The sequence below is a fragment of the Montipora capricornis genome, chromosome 4 (genome assembly GCF_036669925.1).
Source record: "Montipora capricornis isolate CH-2021 chromosome 4, ASM3666992v2, whole genome shotgun sequence".
NCBI lineage: Eukaryota > Metazoa > Cnidaria > Anthozoa > Scleractinia > Acroporidae > Montipora > Montipora capricornis.
Window position 1 is genome coordinate 38426566 of NC_090886.1, and position 8897 is coordinate 38435462.

At 37.6% G+C, this 8897-nt stretch overlaps 1 pseudogene; it reads left to right on the top strand.

Moving 5' to 3' along the window:
- Positions 1 to 2529: 2529 nt before the first annotated feature.
- LOC138046892 (zinc finger protein 420-like) overlaps positions 2530 to 8897 on the top strand; it is a 35112-nt pseudogene continuing 28744 nt past the window's right edge.

The following is an 8897-nucleotide window of genomic DNA, read 5'->3' on the forward strand; positions in this document are numbered from 1 at the left end:
TAAGTTTGTGAGAAAGACTGGCCAGTCTCTCTAAATTTTCAAGACAACAAAATCTCGACTTTTTCGGGACGTAAACCAGATCACAAATTTCTTGGGTCCAATAAAAGTAAAAACCAACCATTTTAATCTTTAATATCGAAGCAGCCTTGTTGGGAATAAAAACAAAACAATCAGTTAATAGTATATTTTTTCTACTCTTAAAGGCTCGATCTTTGGGACTATATTCAAAACTGCTGTTTCCTTCAAAAAGAACTTCAAAGCGCCATAACGGATGCCCCACCCCAGGGAAGCTAGGAAGCAAAACAACTTCGTCTGTAAAAATGCCTCAATTTTATGTTCTTTCCTTTATGGCTGGCCATAAAATTATCTGCGATTCTGCAGGTACGAATCGAAGAATTATATTTTCTATTCGTTGTTCAAGGCAATGATTCATTAGGTTTGGGCGGACGGCAGAGATGGACTGCTAATCGGATCCGGCAGGTGCAAAGCACAGGCCACAGGTCATTGTTGTTTTTGCCAATGTAGAAAGTTTCCGAAACATTCATCAGAGCTAACCTAAAACCTAATTAGATCTAAAATAACGTTTTGGGGTCTAATGTTAGTATTTGTAAACGGTTAGGGTTGTTTCTGAATTGGTAAAATAATGACCTGTCACTTGTGATCTGTGAAATGAGTTTTGATGTACTTGTCCTTCTCAAATGTATTAATAATTCATACGCCAAAAACAAAAGAAATCACTACCGTGAGGGAAGTTTGGATATGTGGTCTTAATTAGCATAAAATTTCGCCAACTTTGATCCCAAATATCTCCTAAAATACTGATTCTTGACTACATATTAGACGCCATATTGGAAGCTAGTGCGGTCTAAGTTTCTGTTTGTTTTGTTTTTACGAGACATCTGGTTTGTCTCTTCTACTGGGCAAACCTGCCCAGAGGGAAGGAGCACGAACAGGACTCGAGGTCCTATGCGAGGTGCTCCACCCTACCCTATCCAGACCAAACAGACCAGACCACAACACCGGGAACTACAAGCCCTACTCTTTACGACAAGTGTGCGGGTTCTTTTACGTCCCACAGGATTATGAACATTGAAGGGTTGTGAGACGGGACCTCCGGCTTATTGTCCTTATCCGAGAAGACTAGAGAGTCTAACCGTTTGCTGGGTGACAAAACGACCGGGTGGGGGGCGGGAAAGAGAGAGAGAGAGAGAGAGCGAGCGAGGGTTTATCTCCCCTTACCCCTCCTTTTCGCTTTGTAACTCGTCCCAGATCTTCCACCCGTCCAATATGGCGACAGAAAACACAAATCACTGCTTGCAAGCTAGACTTTCGAAAAGTCCTTCGTCTCATGTAGATGGCGCGCGGAACGAAGGACACCTCTCGCGACTTCGTCGCTCGCTCATCCACTTGGCGTACGAAAAATCACGTTTCGCTCGCCAAAACATTTTCTCCTGGGATTCTTGTGAGGTCGACTTGTGGCAAGTCTATCACTGTAATTAAAGCCTTGTTTGTCCTCCAACCAACATTTTGATATCGGATTTCCAACATTTTCATTGGCTCGCCGGACACACGCTATCATTTCTACTACCATGGTCGAAGAACGCGTCAGCATTTTTGCAGCTCTGAGAAAAAATGGCCGACATAAGCCGTTTCAGACCGGAACAGACCGGGGCAGAAATCAATGCTTTAGTCAATAATACTACCCCCGGGAACACCATGGAGTTTTTAAATAAAACAATTATTCTACTCGCACTTGCTGGATATAAAATGTTTATAACCAGCTTCATATCCAGTGCGCCCTCGTACAATAATTGTTAATTATTCCTGATAAAACTGAGATGGCCAAAGAAAAAGAGTATTTACAATACACGCAGAAATTCTGACTACACCAACACGAGACTTCAATGGGAAATAGTTTATTGTGGGCACGTCAGTCAGTCTGCTGAGGAAAATGACCTCCGTTTACCTGAATTGGTTACAAACTGGACATCAGATAACACCGCCCGTGAAAATAGACAAAATATACTGCATTACTGTAGGAATAAACTATGCAACAGTACTAGTGCCGTGCCAGATACGAAAAACCACTAAAAGCCACCCTTTAGAAGTAGCCAAAAATATGTGGAAACGTATTTCTCATCTAATGCAACGGCACCAAACCCCGAGGATAGGGTATACTACTATAAACAAGGAAAGATAAGAAGACAGTGCAGTTCAAAAGTAAGAACAAAGTAAAAGCATGGGAGAAAAACAAACGCAGAAAGACGAAAAAATCCCGCCAAACTCATAAATAGTCCTAACCTATCCCATAGCAACCTACAGTCCTCTACGTCGTGCGTCAGAATATTCAATTGCTAACTAACTCGTTCCCATTTCACTCGACCGTCAGAAATTACACTTTTATCCCCATTCTTCCTTCGGCTCGCTTGCGTGACTAAAGCAATCTCGTACCCAGAGTCCTCGGGCTTTTTGGTGAGCGGGTTAGATTTAAATACATTAAAATAAGGGATACATGAAGTACTTACCCAAAGAACTCATGCAACGGAATTGGCTTTAAGTTTCAGAAGACTCGAGCTGTTGTGAGCTAAAACTCCCTTACAGAAGGTAAGAATGTTTGTTTGTTGCATTTTGAGTGAGATATCAGTGTATTGAAAGTTTGTGGGCCTGTCCAAAATATGGATGATTTGCTCGAAAGCGATAGAGGACAAACTAGAAAGGCTACAAAACCAAGCACCACGCACAAAAACGTGACATGTTCGCACTGGGTAAAGGGAAAAATATCGCCTTCTTTTTCTTCAAAATAGAAGAAGGTTTCAACGGTTACGATTGATTTTCAGATTGTTAAAATCACAGTCATGAGCTAGCCTTCGAAACAGACCGAAGAGACCATTCCCTTCTCAATATTCCTATTGCTAATTAAAACTACGGTGTACCATAGGACTAAAGACGTTTCAATATTCTGCCACAAAAGACTGAAAAAAACTTACCTATCTCAACTATATTCATATCTAAAAAATGATGATAGCAAAAACCACCACTTCACTTATAGATAAAATTATACTCTACAGGTACTCTATACTTTATGAACATATGTATTTTACATTTCATCGGCTCCTTCGATTTATCCCGTGTTTTTTTATTGCACATACATTAGTTTCTCATCTATTCTTACATTTGTGTTAACTTAATAAATTTTTATTGTATGTATACCATGTTTCATATGTCGGTTCATATGTAGTAATACCAGCGTGTATTTTACAGAATTTTTCTGCACGGTAAATAAAGCCTCTAGAGTAAATAATGCCTGTCATGTACTAAGCACTCATAGAAATGAATAATTATTGAACAGGGCCCGGTTGTTCAAAAGCCGGTTAATGCTAATCCCAGATTAAAAATTAACCGAGGACTTTATTTCTCTACTCCTAAATGCTGTTCAATGCTGATATTTTGCAAAACTCGACTTTAGAAGAAGTCAATACTCAAAAACAAAAATAAGCAAAAGAAAGTTTCACCAAAAAGTTAAAAACATGGAACAAAAGTTCACGCTAATCCTGGATTAAGTTAAACGGCTTTCAAACAACCGGGCCCAGATTGATGGCTGTAATCGACAACTTCTCAGCTGTCTAAATGAAGGCCTCGTTTATGTGGAGAAAAGTTGTTCCGGGTAGAAAGGTCACCCACCTACCCAAACTACCCTGGGCAAGCCAACAATTCCTACACTTACTCGCAAAATGTGGCAAACCATTTACATGAGAAAAAAAGTTGACTCAGCTAGAAGGGTAGCATCCACTCCAGGACCTGCCGATCAAAACAACAGACTCCCCTCCCCCCACCTTAAACCTTTGCAAAACAACTCTAGGACAAAAGTGAAACGTAGCATGGGACATATAGGAAAAGTGTTTAATCGGAGTTAATACTGTATGTAGATTAATACATGTAGATTAATAATATTGGAATGAAGTGAGTGAGTGAGTGCCATCCAAGTGCTTCCTATACCTCATGGCATGGCTACGTCATCTATGAACTAAAAAGGAGCCTTGATGTTCGAATGAACGGACCACATACTAAAATTGGTACACTGTAGATCAGCTTTTCAACATCAGCTTGTTCTGAAGCATTTTGCCACGTCTTGTCAAAGCTTGTTCCAACTTATCTGCCTATAAGAGCAAAATACATAGACAGTAGCACTTCTGTAATGGAAAAATATTTTTCTAAGGGCACATTGTTAGTGTGAAATGGAAATGATCGATATAAATATTGATTGAAACACCTTCTACATGCAAGGTTGAAGTATTTGCTTGGAATTTGAACCTTTTCACAAGAGAAATAGCTTCTTTCAATTCTTAAAGTATTTTAAATTGTTATTGATATATACTGATACCGTTACTGCTGCTTATTACTTTGCGAATATACTCTTTTGAATGTTGAAGAAACTTATCAAGCTAGCAAATTGGAATGGATAATATACATGTCCTAGTTCATTTAACTTAGACCTTGAAAAATGAAAACTTCAGCACCTTGTTTGATTTCAATCAATAATTTTTTTGAAACCGATTTTAGTATAAAAGTTAACGTTAAAAAGCAAGTTGAAGAGTAAAATTTTAACATGCGCTTAAATATATATAATCAGTTGTACCCCTTTCCTAATGTAAGAGTTGAAGATACTGACTAAAACTCTAAAATATTTACATAGAAAGAATATGAGAAAATAGCGGCAAGAATGATAAATGAAAGGCTAAGGCAAAAGAGACTATTAAAAGTGAAATAATGAAGTAAATAACTAATTAACTAATTAAGTTTTGGTTTAACTAAGTTCATGAATAAAAAGCATTTAAAAAATCAAATTGTTTAGTTTACTTTGACATTTTTTTCAAAATCTTGAAATTTCTTTCCATGGTCTCCGGATCCTTTCCATGCTCTTCCTTTATGTGTTTGAAGATTGTTGATCGCTTATGTTCCGCCACACATGGATGTAGGTGTTGACTTGGAAAGGCAACAGTCTGCATCACACGGACCACACCTGTAATAGTAAACAACGTTTTGTTGTTTTACAATTGGAGGTTTGTGTTCTTTCAGTTTTAATTGTCCTTTGATCATGTTACTTGTGTAAATGGGCTGGACATCGGCATCAATCTTTCGGCTGAGATCAGTGAGTTGGACCAGGTGTCTTACTGCATTTGCTGATTTCTGGTCTTTGCACAGCAAGACAATTCTGATGTCCGGCCCATTTAAAATGCATTTTACTCAATTCGTAATCTTTAACCCAAACTGAACAAACAGCGCAAAGTTATGTACTTAATCATTTCACTTTTAATAAATTATTGTCTCTTTCACCTTAGTGTTTCTTTCATCATTCTTGCCTCGATCTTCTCATATTGTTTCTATGTATATAGTTTAGTCAGTATCTCATAAGCATTCTTCCAATTCATTATAGTGTATATTTATTTAAGTTTGTGTTAAAATTTTATCCTTCAACTTGAACATGACCATTGAACAGTCGAAACGTTGTTGTTTGATTTAATTATAATTAACATTGCACTACATTTTAAGTTTCAGTTTAGTTTTCTCACATAAGGTCACATTTAACAATTCATAAAATTCACCTTGTTAGTTTTGATAAAGATGGCTGACAGTCATCGAAACTGTCAGAGTTTAAAATCTTCCGTTTTTGAGGCAGGTATGTTTTACAGGTCAAAGGTCAGGTTTACAGGTTGTTGTCTTAACAGCTCCTAATGTAACGGTAGCCCAAAATAACTGTTTTTAGGCCTACGGCTTAACATTAATAAAGGGTTAGGGTGATGTTTTATCATTTTTACAAAAGTAACCTGTAAAACTTTCTGTGAGCTGTAAAAACTACTACCGCCTTTTTTTGGGCGGTATTTAATGAACAAGTAAACCCCTTTTTATTTTTTTGAATCATTACAGTAGAGTAAATAGGTAAGCAAGTAATCTATATTTAAAACACGGAAAATCATTTATTAAGCTACAAAAAAAAGTAAAAGAAAAAAAGCTTTACAACTGTTTTACATGATTGATGTGTGGGAATCCGATATGCCAGATACCTGCTTAATTACTGTATGTGTTTGAAGTGCCCAACAGCTTTTGTATTTATTAAGTATTGGGGCAAATTGTTCCACAAACAGACCCCGCTATAGAGTGTTTTCACACACGTGATCAGTAACCAAGTTTTTCCATCCAAACAAAAGAAAACATTTGCATGATAAAAGAGCTCAATTCCCGGAGGATTAGGGATGGGGGAGGGGGGGGGGAACACCAACATGGCCGCCGTTCCTTTGTTTAGGGACATTAACATGGCCGCCGTGACGTCACGTGAAAACACTCTATATAACAGAAACTTCGTTTCAAATAATTGTCATTCCAGTTAGTTGGAGCTTGTAAATTTATTGCAAATTGATACCAGATAGAGGTTTTACAGAGTATGCAGGTTGAAACAAGAATGAGTTAAATAAGTTTATGTTATTCACCGGCTGGGAGGTCCGTATAGGGAAAAATTGTGCCCGAGGTCTTGAGTACGGTCCGAGGCCGCAGGCCGAGGGACTTACTCAAGGCCCAGGGCACAGTTTTTCTCTATACGGACCGACCTAAGCCGGTGAATAACGTATTTATTTTTTCAGCTTTTTTTTTCTGAAAATGAACATGGCAAACTGGTTTACAAAAAGTCTTTCGACGCGCTCTACCTCGCACTGTCACAGTTGAAATGAACTTATAGCTGAGAAAAGCGCACTGTTCGCAACGCTCAGAGAAAAATGATAGATTAACGATAAAACAGAACTTCAAATATCTCGTGGTGCAATAAATATAGTAAAAAACAGTTACAATTCATAGCGAGCACAGAGAAATGAACTAAACAAACTAAACAATGTTTGAAAAATTCTTACAAAAAAGGCGAATAATGTTCTACGTATTAAAATGCTGTCTTGTCAAGAATTGAACGAAAGTTCTTGAAACTGGAGGGAAAAAATTTGTCAAAAATACTCAAACATCTGTCTCTGCCTTCATATCTTATCATTTCAAGGATTCATCTTTGTTCTCCGTCAAGTCCTTCACAAATCAATGCAAAACTTACACAAGCAAAAACTTGTTAACATCAGTTCATGCAAACTCCATAGCGTTGCGATTGTTTGCTTGACTATTTTAGCTAAAAATCCGTATTTTCTTAAATGAAGCAAAGTAGAATGAGATTATGAAAAAGAACTCCAAAGAAAATAACGGATGTCAACCGAAAAACCGAGTTCAAAAAACTGCTTCTCAGTGTAAGTTGTTTTAAGTTCAACGGCGTACGTGTCAACAGTTCAAAAAAACCAACAACTGGAAAACAGCAAACCAGCAAAGTATTGTCAGCAAAATCATGTGAATACTCACCTTTTGAAGAATAACGAGGCCCTTTATTCCAGTGGTGATGTTTTTCCTTCTCTTTGCAACGGTTAGTGAGCGAAAACTTGCAAATTAAGAGGTAAAATCTAACGTTCCGTCGCGCCGTAGTAAAAACATTTTCATTTCAGTACGGACACATTCAGTCGGACCGTGGTCCGTGCTTATTTATGGCTAGTAGAAGCGAGGATGGCACCGTCGGTTAGTGCGCGGCCTTGGTGCAAGAGGTCCTGAGTTCGATTCCCGGATCTCGCATCCTTGTTTCGACTTTTTTCCTTGCCGTGTAGCTAAGTAGCTTTAAATACCCGTAAAACAGAGCACTGATGGAGAGGGGGGAGTAAATGAGCGCACCGTGGACCTCAGGTTGGTCAGTTGAATTATTGTTACGAGTTACCGACGTTTTATATGGTTGCTTTACTTTTTTGCTTAAGTTTACTTTACTTTGTGATTTAAGATACGGAAACAGAAGCTGGTAGGTTGCTTTTGTAGAAAATAGTCTTTCTATGTGTAAGGCATAAGTAGATGCCCATAGTACTGTAGATACATGTAATGTATGTTAAGAATGGAGAATCTGGAATGATGCAATTAAGCTTTTGAGATAGAGGAGGGAAGCTAGCTTGTTTACTCTGAGAAAAATTCAAAAAACTTAAAGACTTTGCTGCAAACAGCAGTAATGTAGGGTTTCCAATACAGGCTTGTGATGTATGATAATTCCAAGGACCTTTTTTATTCCTTCCCGTGAGCAACAGGAGCGTTATTTATATAAGTGTTTGTTTCTGAGGGCTTAACAATGATCTGTTTAAGTCGTGGATGGAAAAAAGTGAATTCAGATTATTGACAAGATAATTCGCAGAAGAATTCAAAGCTTAGATTTTGTTTTTTAAATTTTCATTTTCATTATTATCTTTTAATTGATTGTACAACTAACCAAAAAAAATACATACACATATGATTAAACTAGGAGAAACAGAAGGAACGAAAAAACAATAAATACAGATGCATTACAAGCAGTGCTAACAAATTAAATAAATAAATAGATAAATGAATAAAATCCCTAATATACACAAATTAGCTAGTATTTGTGCTTAATTTTACTGTAATAAATTACTGAATAGGTCGAATAATTACTTGGTACAAGTCTCAAAACAGATTGGAAGGAGGAACATCTTGGAAAAGAATTTTTGTCACAATGGAACCCAGTTTCGCACGGCCAAATGCGCTTCGATACTTTGATATCGAACATTGTACCTTTTATCGCGCAATTTCAACCAGCTTTGAAAGGCTTAATAAACACACTGTTGGACAAATGGCATTTAATTCAAACCAGCCTAATCTCAAAGAGAAATTCAAGGAATGCTCCCTTGGTCTCTTACAAAAAAGGAGCAGCGCTTAAAGATGTACTTGTTAAAGCAAAACTGTGAAGGTGACTAGAACACAATGGACACAGCAGGAGTCACGTTGGTCTGTCAAACCCATTTTACAAACACATGTTACACAAAATTGAC